Source organism: Ascaphus truei, chromosome 6, assembly GCF_040206685.1.
Source record: "Ascaphus truei isolate aAscTru1 chromosome 6, aAscTru1.hap1, whole genome shotgun sequence".
NCBI lineage: Eukaryota > Metazoa > Chordata > Amphibia > Anura > Ascaphidae > Ascaphus > Ascaphus truei.
Genome location: NC_134488.1, coordinates 55,038,264 through 55,049,891, shown reverse-complemented (window position 1 = coordinate 55,049,891; position 11,628 = coordinate 55,038,264).

Sequence of the window (11,628 nt, the reverse complement as noted above, 5' to 3'; positions counted from 1 at the left end):
TTCCAATATTTGGAGTAAGGAAGGAGTTTTTCCCCTTATGGGATATCATCAGATGATAGGGTTTTTTTGTTTGCCTTCCTCTGGATCAATACATTATACTGTAAGTATAGATATAGGATAAAGTATCTGTCGTCTAAATTTAGCATAGGTTGAACTTGATAGACACATTTCTTTTTTCAACCTCATCTACTATGTAACTACAGTGTGTAATACACACAATAACCACACACAATTTCCCCATCACATATACAACTCCACACAATGCCCACACAATCCCCCTACAATACACACAATAATGCCCATCCACCCACAAAATGCAAACAATAATACACACACACACATCTCGGGCCTCTGGTGCTGCTCCAGGCGGGCCTCTGGTGCTGACTTCTGGGACCAACTTCCGGCGCGCACCGGAGTAAGGTTCTGTTGGGAGAGGCAGTTCCGGCAGAAGTTGGGCCTGACGTTTGGCCGGGCTCAAATTCCAGCGCTGGCCAGCCGGACCCCCCACAGCCACAGTTGTCCCCGTCTCTCCCCCCTGTCTGCGATTCTGACAGGCAGTATACTTTATGCAGCAGGGTGTCTCTGACTCCTTTTTTTTTAGTATATAGGTGTGAAGCAGGAGGTCCCTGGAGCTGAACCGCATTAATTTCTCCAGGGATCCCTGGTTCTTTAGATACTTACCGGAGAAGGTGCCACCGGTTACTTTCCTGATATTTAAATCCCCTGCATCACTGATGACATCACTGCTTCCAATTAGCCTGTGTAACACAAGTGATTTTAAATAAAAGTTTCCCCTGGAGTGGATGTAACGGCAACACCTTACTCCCTGGATCAACATCCTTCCCATGTTTACTTATTTGGTATAGCCCTGTATACCTTTCCAACCTTATTTTGAAGATATCTATTGTATTTGGCATCACAGTCTCCATGGGTAATGAATTCCACATTTTAACTGCCCTTACTGTAAAGACGCCTTGTTAATGTAAACCAGATTACCCATCCTTTTTTATTCTCTTCCCGGCACTTTTTCTAGTTTCTCTTTCTCCCCCCTCCACCCCTGTGGACTCATTCCCCCCCCCCGCCGTGCTCTCTTTCCCCCCCACTGTGCTCTCTTTCCCCCTCGTGCTCTCCCCTCCTCTTCCCCCTGCTCTCTCTCCCACCCCTGCTCTCTCACCCCGTGCTGTTTCTTCTCAGATGCAGTTTCCCCTCATGCTCTTCCCCCCCCCCTGTGTGTTCTTTCCCTGTGCTCTTTCCCCCCCATTCTTTCTTCTCCTTCACACTTTCTTGCCCCGCATGCTCTTTCCTCCTGCTCTCTTTCCCCCTCTGCTGTTTTTATCTAGCTCTCTGTCTTCTTTCCTCTGTGCGCTCACCCCCGCGCACTCTCCTTCCCCTCCTCTCTCTGCCTCCCACGCTCTCTCTCTCTCCCCCACTCTCTCCACCTGTGCTGCTTTCTCCATGTGCTCTTTCCCCCTTTGCTCTCGCTCTCCCCCTGCACGCTTTCTTCCCCCGTGTTCTCTCCTCCTGCTCTCTCCCCTGCATGCGCTCTCTCTCCCCTGCACGTGCTCTCTCCCCTGCACAGTGCTCTCTCCCCTGTTCCCTCCCCGTTCTCTCTCCCCCGTTCTCTCTCTCTCTCTCTCCCCCCCGTTCTCTCTCTCCCTCGTTTTCTCTCTCTCCCCCGTTCTCTCTCTCTCTCATGCTCTCTCTCTCCCCCGTTCTCTCTCCCTCATGCTCTCTCTCTCCCTCATGCTCTCTCTCTCCCCCGTGCTCTCTCTCCCCCTGTCTGTGCTCTCTCTCTCCCTCCCTGTGCTCTATCCCTACCCTTTTCCTTTTCCCTCCACTTTGTCTCCCTCTTCCCCTCCTATCTCTCTGCCTCTCCACTTTCTCTCCTTCTTTCCCTCTCTCTTTCCACTCTCTCTTTCCATGTTCTCGCTCTCCCTATCTCCCCCCTGCTCTCTATCTTCCCCACTTCTGTATTTCTCTTTCAACTCTCTCGCTCTCCTTAGCTCCCCCCTGATCTCTCTCTCTCCCCCTTGCCCTCTCTCTCTTCCCCCTCTGCTGTCTCTCTCTTCCCCCTCTGCTGTCTCTCTCCTGTATCATCTTGTAATTTGGGGACTGTCAGAGTCGTTACTTGTTGCACAGATTATCCTGACGTATCAAAACTGTGCACCTCTGCTTCACATATTCGCTTTTCTGAATCAAAAAAGCTGCCACGCCTAAAGTGACATTAACTTTCTTGCTTAAACATCTGCGAATTACATGTATGTAAAAATCTAGGGCAACAAGCCTCATACATAAAACGTGGTGCCGTGCTGCAAAACAAGTTTTTTTCGAGAGTTGATACATATGTAGGCCCCATTATGTTCACATTGACCCTTGTTATTGTTATACTGTATCATTATGTTGAACTGCGCCTTTCAACAAATATGATGATGCAAAACATTTTTGCTTTGTTGATGCCTGCTTAACACAAAGTGAAGAGGGAGTAGATAGAGGAAATTAAACTACCATGTAAATCAATGTACTTTTTAAAAAATTATTTTTAATCAATTGGTCATAATGGCTAATGTTGGTCCTAAGATTGACAGCACTGTCAAAATAATGTGTATATACTGTACCTGAAAATTATTTAATCCGATATGTCTAAAAAATTGTATTAGGAAGTTTGTTGACTAATGGGCAATACTCATAATTGATCATTAATGGCCATTCAATAATGACTATCTCACTTGAGTGAATAAATGCCTAACTCATAAAGGGGAATATCGATCATATTTGAGTAAAGCAGTTGCACCTTAATCAATATATTGCGAAGCTATCTTCCCTGTGCTGGAGACTATTTTAGTGCTTCTCATTTGAATGGAATTAAACTCTTCTCCAGCTTGGGGAATCTGCTACCAGCATATTGAATACAGGTCATTGTGTGAGACTTAGGCCTCGGTCCCGCTGCGCTCGTTGGCGCGGGCGGCCACACGCGAGTTCCCCACAAGCAGGGGAATCCTCCCGAGCCGGTCCCAGTCCCCCCTGGCGGCACAGCGCACTACACGCTGTGGCGCGTCAGCCGCTATGGGCCACAAGAAAATGGTGATCCCTAGCGTTGACGCGTCACGTGGTGTGGCTGTGAGCCAATGGGGAGGGGAGGCTTCGGGGAGCGGGGAGGAGTGTGGAGTGACAGCAGCGTGAGTGCCTGTCAGTGTGTGTGTCTGAGTGCGTGCGTGCCTGTCTGTGTGTGTGTATGTGTCTGAGTGCGTGAGTGCCTGTCTGTGTGTGTGTATGTGAGTGCCTGCCTCTGTCTGTATGTGTGTGCCTGTGTGTGTATATGAGTGCCTGTGTGTGTGTGTTTATGAGTGTGTGTGTGTTGCTTACCATCAGCAGCTCCAGCCCGAGTCCGTGGAGGGAGGGGGGGGGGAAGAGTAGCGGGTCCCTCCGCTCAAGCCACGCCCCCCCTCCCTGTCAAACCTCCCACTCCCGCCCACCTCCCGCTCCCTACAGACCGCATATCACGGTCTGTGTATGTCAGCGCACCGCCTGTCTGCAGTGCGGGCGCACTGACTCTGGGAGCGGGGCCTTAGCCTTAAGCCACCATACAGATACCAATTGTATAAATTACCCAAGGCAAAAATAAGGATCCAGGTTAAACAGTTCTTTTAAATCCTGAGATGACAAGTACAAAAGAGTGTCATTGAAATGAGCCACTAAGGTCATGGTAACGTTATGAATGATGTGCAAGTGCATGTGGAAAATAGAAGATCTGCTTATGACATGGGTATAAACAATGCATTGTGAAATGGATGTCTCTTTGGAGGACAGATAAGAAATGATATGATTAAGTGATTTTTTTTTACCTCACTTGTACTCAGATGAGCAGTTAAGTGGTGAGAATTCAAATAGGCAGAGTGCAAGCATACATGTTCATCGTGTGGCTGTAAGTCCCTGGAGATGGTTTATTGTAGACTTCTGAATATGTAATGCCTCCTTTAAAATGACTTTTACATGAATAACCATCACATTGACTGTTTTTCATGTCACTAAATCAATGGAAGGCAACCTGCGGCAATCACGGACTCAGCCTGTGACCAATTCATTGCCTTTAAAAGTCATGGCTTTTAGGGGCCTATTACATTAAGATATTTCCATAATACTGGAAAAGGTTTAGGTGGAATATAATTCAACTGTTTTCAGATAGGAAATATATGCCAAACAGTCATTTTAAAAAGCAATTTGTGTGTAGTATCTGTGTGAAAAGAGAAGTAAAGGGATAACACCAAACGTAATATTAATTACACAGTGCAGTCATGGGGTCCTAGGAACCACATTAAACTGTTAACTTTGACATGTAATCAGTTAAAACTATGTAAATGTTTCAAGCATCCCCTTTTTTATCTTAGAAATGTATGTGGACATGGTTGAAATATTCCTGATTGTAAAATTTTCTAGACCTGTTAAACTAGAGCAAAGATCTTTAGACCTCAAATTAGAAAGAGTTATACAAAACTTAGGGGCTTATTCTAGATCAGCCGAAGAGATGTTCGGTCAAAAATTCTCCATTGAAGGTTAAAGAGCATTTTGTGCGAATACAGCCTGATTTGTAGGGTGACAATTTAGCCGGGATAGTCACCGTTTTTTTAAGGTTTGTCCCGGTGCCCCGACATTCTTTAAAATGTCAATTTTTTTCTGATTATCTCGGTTTTGAACATCAGAGCAGGAGCGGGGACGACAGCAGTGAGTGGAGGATGCTGGCATGCAGCAGAGCTGGGGGAGAGCGGAGGCCGAGTCTAGCTGCAAGGTGGGTGTGGGCGGGGCAGCTTCGGACGAGCCCCAGCAGTAAGACCTGGAAGTTAGCCCATGAGAACTTCCGGCGTCTGCTGCCAGGACCTAAGATGCCTCCCCCCCCATCCATGCTTCATGGTGACAAATAGGGTCCAGAATGGGGAGAGAGACACACTGAATGAGAAGAGACAGACCCACAGAATGGGAAGAAAGAGTGACAGAATGGGGAGGGAGACACAGACTAGGGAGAGAGAAACAGACACATAATGGGAAGGGGAGAGAGAATGGAGGGATGGGAGAGAATGGAGGAATGGGGGGAAGAAGAATGGAAGGATGGGGTGAGAGATGGAGGAGAGAATGGAGGGATGAGGGAAAGGGGATGTGGAGAGATAATGGAGGGATGGGGTAGACTGGATGAATGGGGGGGGGAACAGATAATGGAGGGATGGGGGGAGAGAATAGGGAGATGGGGAGATAATGGGGGAAAGGGGATGGTGGAAAGATAATAATTTAATTTGTATGTCGCCTGTTTATTCTTGCATCCCAAAACATAACCTTACATTTATCTGTATTAAACCTCATCTGCCATTTACCTGCCCACATTTCCAGTCTCTCCAAGTCCTTCTGAAGAGAAATTACATCTTGCTCTGATTCTATTACCTTACACAATTTAGTATCATCAGCAAAGATGGAGACTATGCTCTCGATGCCAACCTCAAGGTCACTAATAAACAAGTTAAAAAGCAGGCGTCCCAGTACCGATCCCTGAGGTACTCCACTCACGACTTTAGCCCAACCTGAAAACGTTTCATTTATGACAACCCTCTGTTGTCTGTCCTTTAACCAGTTTTCAATCCAGGTGCCTATATTATTACTAAGTCCAATTTTCTTTATTTTGTACACCAACCTCTTGTGTAAAACCGTATCAAAAGCCTTTGCAAAATCTAAGTAGACCACATCAACTGCATTACCCTGGTCTAAATTCCTACTTACCTCATCAAAGAAACAAATAAGGTTAGTTTGGCATGATCTATCCTTCATAAATCCATGCTGACTATACCTAATAATTTTGTTTTCTATTAGGTATTCCTGAATATTATCCTGTATCTTTAAACCTTCAAGTAGTTTCCCCACTATTTAAGTCAGGCTTCAAGGTCTGTAATTCCCCGATTGTGATCTAGCTACCTTTTTAAATATAGGCACCACATCTGCTTTACACCAATCTTGTGGTACTGAGCCTGTGGAAATGGAGTTCTTGAATATTAAGGGCCTCATGCAGAGAGCAGCGCTATTTGAAATCTCGCCATTTTCCGGAGTAAATCGCGCTAAAAACAGCTGAAAATGGCGAGCTAGGGAAAACGCGCCATTTTTTTTTTCTATTTCAAAATTTCGCCGCGCGGCTGGCGAGAAACTACATCTCGCCAGTCTGAAAAATATCCGAATTCAGAAAGGCGCGCTCGCCATCTAGCGGCTGTTTTTGGCACGATTTTCGTCAATTTTCTCCGCCAACTAAAGTTGGCAAGAAGCAGGAGCTCGCCGGCTATAGGGAAATTGTTCATTAATATGGAGGTTGTGGCTTCCTCCTGCGGCACTAATATTGAACTTGATTCTTCCCTGGTAAACAATGAGGCAAAGAATTTGTTTAATACCTTCTCTTTTGCCTTATCTCCAATCTGCCTTCCCATCTCACACTGAAAGAGTCCTACTGTATATTTTCTTTTCTCATTTTTTTGTTAATAAGGTACTTAAAGAACTTCTTAGGGGTGATCTTACTTTCTATTGCAATCCTTTTTTCATTATCCATTTTTTTCTAATTTGATTGCCCTTTTGCAATTTTTGTTACATTCCTTATAATTCTGATACGATGCCTCCGTCCCTTCTGACTTAAAGAATATAAACGCCTCCCTCTTCTTGTCCATTTCCTCCCCTGCCTATTTATTTAGCCACATTGGTTTTGATTGGTTTATTTTATATTTATTACCCAATGGTATACACTGATGAGAGTGCTTTTCTCACAATTTTTTAAAGACTGCCCATTTATCTTCTACATTTTTCCCTGCAAAAACATCATCACAGTGTATTACTTGTAGCTTAGTCCTCAGTTTATTCAAATCTGCCTTTCTAAAGTTTAAGGTCTTTGTTGAACCAATATAGTTACGTTAAGTGTATTTTATAACACTGGAGGTCTTTACATTGTCTTAATTGTGCAGTTAACGCAATATATCAGTTACTATAAATGTCAATACAGAGGTCGTGTTTATTACTAGAAGTGTATATATATTTGTGCCAAAATTAGTGCTACTGGGTTTGTGACCTAATGTATACAACAAAAGACGGAAAGTCCCAATGCTACATACAATATGACAAATTATATAGTTAAATACATATCTCTATTTCTTTCCATAAGTAAGGGTCATTTAGTCAAATTCTTTGCCCAGAGTATTTTTAATCCTGTAACCACGCCATGGGTATGCCCTTTTTAGAGGTCTGCATACCTTTGTGTGGTTCAGGGGTGTAGCTATAGTCCGGGCAAAGCCCGGGAGCCAGTGCTCTTGGGGGGCCTACTCTCCCTCCCCCCCTGTCGGTGACCCGGCCCCCTACTCGCATATTAATCCCCTGCAGCGGGCAGGAAGCACAGAGGGAAATCCCTTTCTCCTCAGGTTGGTGGGCCTGGATCATGGGGCGGGGCCCTAAAATGCAGTAGGGAGGAGAGGGGAAAATCCTTCCTCTGCAGGGCCTCTGTAGGCAAAGGGGCCTAGGTCAGGGGGCGGGGCCTCACATAGTACAGTGTGGGGTTGGAGCTGCAGACTGAGAGACAGGCTGGGAAAGGTGAGAGGGAGGGGAAGGGTTAAATCACAGGGGTAAAAACAGACGTGAAAGGGAAAGGATACAGGAAGGACGAGACACAGAGAAAATGTAGTACAAGAGAGAAATACATACTGTAAGAGGGAAAATAAAGACATGAGAGAGAAGAGAGCAAAGAGAGACATACTGTATGAGGGGGCCCGCATGTGTCTAGCTACACCACTGGCGTGGTTACAGGCTTAAAAATACTTTGGCCAAAGAATTTGACTAAATGACCCTTACTTATGAGAAGACAAACAGATATTTAGCATAGGTTGAACTTGATGGACCTATGTCTTTTTTCAACCTCATCTACTATGTAACTATATGTATCTAAATTTATCATTTGTCATATTGGTTGTAGCATTTGAGGCTTTTTGTCTTTTGAAGTTAATTAGAATCTGAAAATCTGAATCACACCCAGTCAGTCTACAACATTAGAAGATATAATGAATATTTTACTTTATTTTGGCACTAGCCTACCGTAGGAACGAAAGTGTGTAGAGAACTGTTCATTTGGACTTGAGACAAAGTAACCTTTGTGCAAATAGCCATATTACACCTATCATAACAATTGGTTAAAATCGTAAGGCCCAAGAGGTGTATTCACAAAAGTGTGATGGTAATTATCACTTGTTATGGGCTATTCAGATATTGTCTACCAATGACCCACAAGAGTTGGAAATGCAAGCAAGCAAGCAGCAAATCTATTAAATATAGGAGCAATTTCAAACAGTTCATATTGTAGTGTGGACAATCCATAGTGTCTCTGAATTATGCTATACCTGGTGCCTTTGACCATGACTTCTGGCGTTTCGGCATGGATAAGTAAAAATGTGAAGTGCATGACTGCAGTATTGCGCATGGCATTCTCACTTTTATATAAATCAAGTGAAAGAATTATTAACAATTATTAGTCCGGGATGTCAGAGGAGGAGATGAAGGGTAAGCTTTTACACTAGTGGGCAACAGGGCAATTATTTTTAAAATGTAAACCTTTTTTAAGTTGAACTTGCCTTTTCACCCTCTTTGGTAAAATAAGCATAAGGTTAAGCTTCTATGTAGAATCAATTAAAGGCTTATTTAGTAGGTTCACAGGAGTTTATTTTTCAACTGCTGACAACATACTCACACAAAATAGTCTAATTTGTTCAAGTGCAAAACATTTGGGGTGGGGGGGCAGCATATTGCAAAAAATAATGTTGAGAAAAATATTTGTTTGCTGGTAGTATTTCATTTCAGGAGAAAATGCAGACAGACAGGTTAACCCCAGGCAGTCCTATAGATATGATTATAGTCTCAGCAGTGAAAAGGTGAAGGTGTGTGCGTGCTTGCGTGATCACAGAGTAATAAAAGTACCAGCACACTATGGGGGTGATGCAAAAAAAAAAAACTGCCATTGAAGTCAATATCAGTTAATCATACAGTATGTGTCAATGGTCTGTCTGAAATGAAGTTGACACTAACAGCATCAGTTATGTTACTCATGTTTGTATCAATGTATCAAGGTTCTTTGTTACAAATGTGCACATCTTGCATCAGGAAACAATTTGTGGAGAATTTTTGTAGAAGCTAGAGTGTAATGGGATGTATCAAAGTTTGTGCCTCTAAATGGTGTAGATTTCCTCTATAATTGCTTAATTTAAATCTGCCATATACAGTATGAGCTAGCGTTAACCTCCTTGTTCACATGATCAGCATTAGATATGGTGAGAAAGTCAAATAACAGGTTTGACACATTTGTAAATATACAGTACATGTTTGCCCTGCATTAATGTATGTAGCAAAATGTGTGTAAACTTGTCACGGGAGACCAGGTATTTACACCTTTTTACCGGGATCATTCACTGAGCAAAACAAGAAGGTAAAACAAATTGTCATTTATTCAAATAGAAAGAGACGTACACACAGTGGATTACAAAATACAGAAGAAAACACACTTACTGAGGGTAGAGGCTACAAAACTAGACTTTCCTAGGTTAAACAGAACAGAAAACAAAGTCTTTAGGTTGACCGGAACTTGTACCGAAATGTTCTGGAACTCAAATCGGCATGAAGTTCCACACTCTCCGAGTGCCACCGCTCTCTTTCTTCCAGAGATGCTGAAATCCCTTGACTGGGTGTTTAGTACCAAACATCCTGGAACTGTTTTCGGCTTGCAATCCCAGTCACGACCGCTACGTTCTATTCTCAGAACTTGGCCCCGAAAAGTGGGACTTAGAACATTTCTCGCCTTGAAATTTCTGAAGCCGGCTCGCTGCTATTTCTACAAGAGCATCTTTTGGACGTTTCAAATTTACCGCTGCTGTTCTCACGCTTAGAATCTCTCGTCCGGATTGGCTGAGGGTTTCTTATAGTATTTCAGAGTTCATTCATGAAATATGGCAGCCAATCCGAGCGTGGGAAGAATCCTAGCAGCCTGTCAGAGCGCTGCCAGTCTATCTAAGCCGGGCAAGCGTGGATTCAGATTCTGACAAGGGCATGCGCCAACCTGGCACATCTGCCACTTGTCAGGCAGAAGCCACCCACTGAGTTAGGCTCCTCACAGTCTGGGCTGGGGCAAATGGTGGTCCGATGACTTCCATTCATGCCAGGACATGAGTACTTGAGCCTAACTACGGTACCCAAATGGCTTTCACAACTTGGTAACATCTGAGGCTTTCATGTCCGGAACCGAGCAGACCTGATGGCACCAAGCTTGGTAGCCACATGGTCTCTCGGAACCGTGGACCCTGAAGTCCCCAGCTCATATACTGTGCACAAGCATTTATACATTTTAAACATACCTGTTTAATATAATATGCTTTACACTGGTAACCTGTCCAAGTCTTTTGGTTATGAGGGATAGAATGAGAATCTGTGCTTTTATTCCCACTAGCCATATCACTCACACACTACAAACCTGACTTAGCCTTCTAAAATCCTCACAGCCTTATGTATAGCTGGAGCACCCAAAGAACCCCTATACCGTGTTCTGGGTGATGACGGCATGAATTGGGCACCCCCCCTTATACTAGGGACCCCTTTACCATTTCAGGGATACCACACATCCCTATGTCCTAAAATTGAAACTGGATAAATGGATAGTGTTGTAAATTGGAAACAAGGACCATTGAATTCCGAGAAAATTTGGATATGACCAAGAAAATATAAAGCATTATGGAAAGCTCTTATGGATAAAGTAAATAGGAATACTTTAAACTAGCACACTCAAAACATATCACAGACTCGTCCTATTGGCAGAAGCAGTTATCTGATGGTAAGGAGAAGTACCAATAAATGGGATGCATAAAGTGTCGGTACTGGTTATTGTATCTGGCGGTAACTCCCATTGATTTGAATGGAGGTTAATGCTCAAAGATCAAAGTTGAACCTACAACTACACAGCGCTTTAACGGAGGATTTTGGGCACCCACACCATTCATTTTTAAAAGTTCAATTGTCGGTCGCGTTAAGCCTGTAGATTCAAATACCCGCAAATGTGAGATAAGCAGAAATACCAGTTGGATGATGACAAACCACAACAATTAACAAGAGACATACAGTATATCAAAGGAGCAATTTTTAATTTGTGATGTCATTTATTATTATTATCACACTGGAATGTTGAAGTACATTGACATTCTGTCTTCTACAGGTTCTGTAGCAGCACCTCTGCAATCTTCATTTTGTGTATTGTCTTTAATTGCAACCCTCTCACAGTCATATTCATCTGGAAAGCTCTTCCCAAAGTACAGAAGATGAGTGCCTGTTGATATTACGTGGTGACCAGGGAATAATAAAGTTAGGCAATAGAGTTAGAAGAACCCATAACTGTTGATGGTACCCAATAGATGTTTAGCTCTCTGGATTTTAAGTGTTAGATGGGGAAAATGTGCAACCATATTCAGTTCTTCTATATTTTTATTCTTGGATGGATCTCAAACATGCAATGATTTTTTAAAAACTAGTTTCAATAATTAGTACACAAAGTCAAAACACACCAGGGTTGACAGATCTGCTTAAGGAAAACTGCAA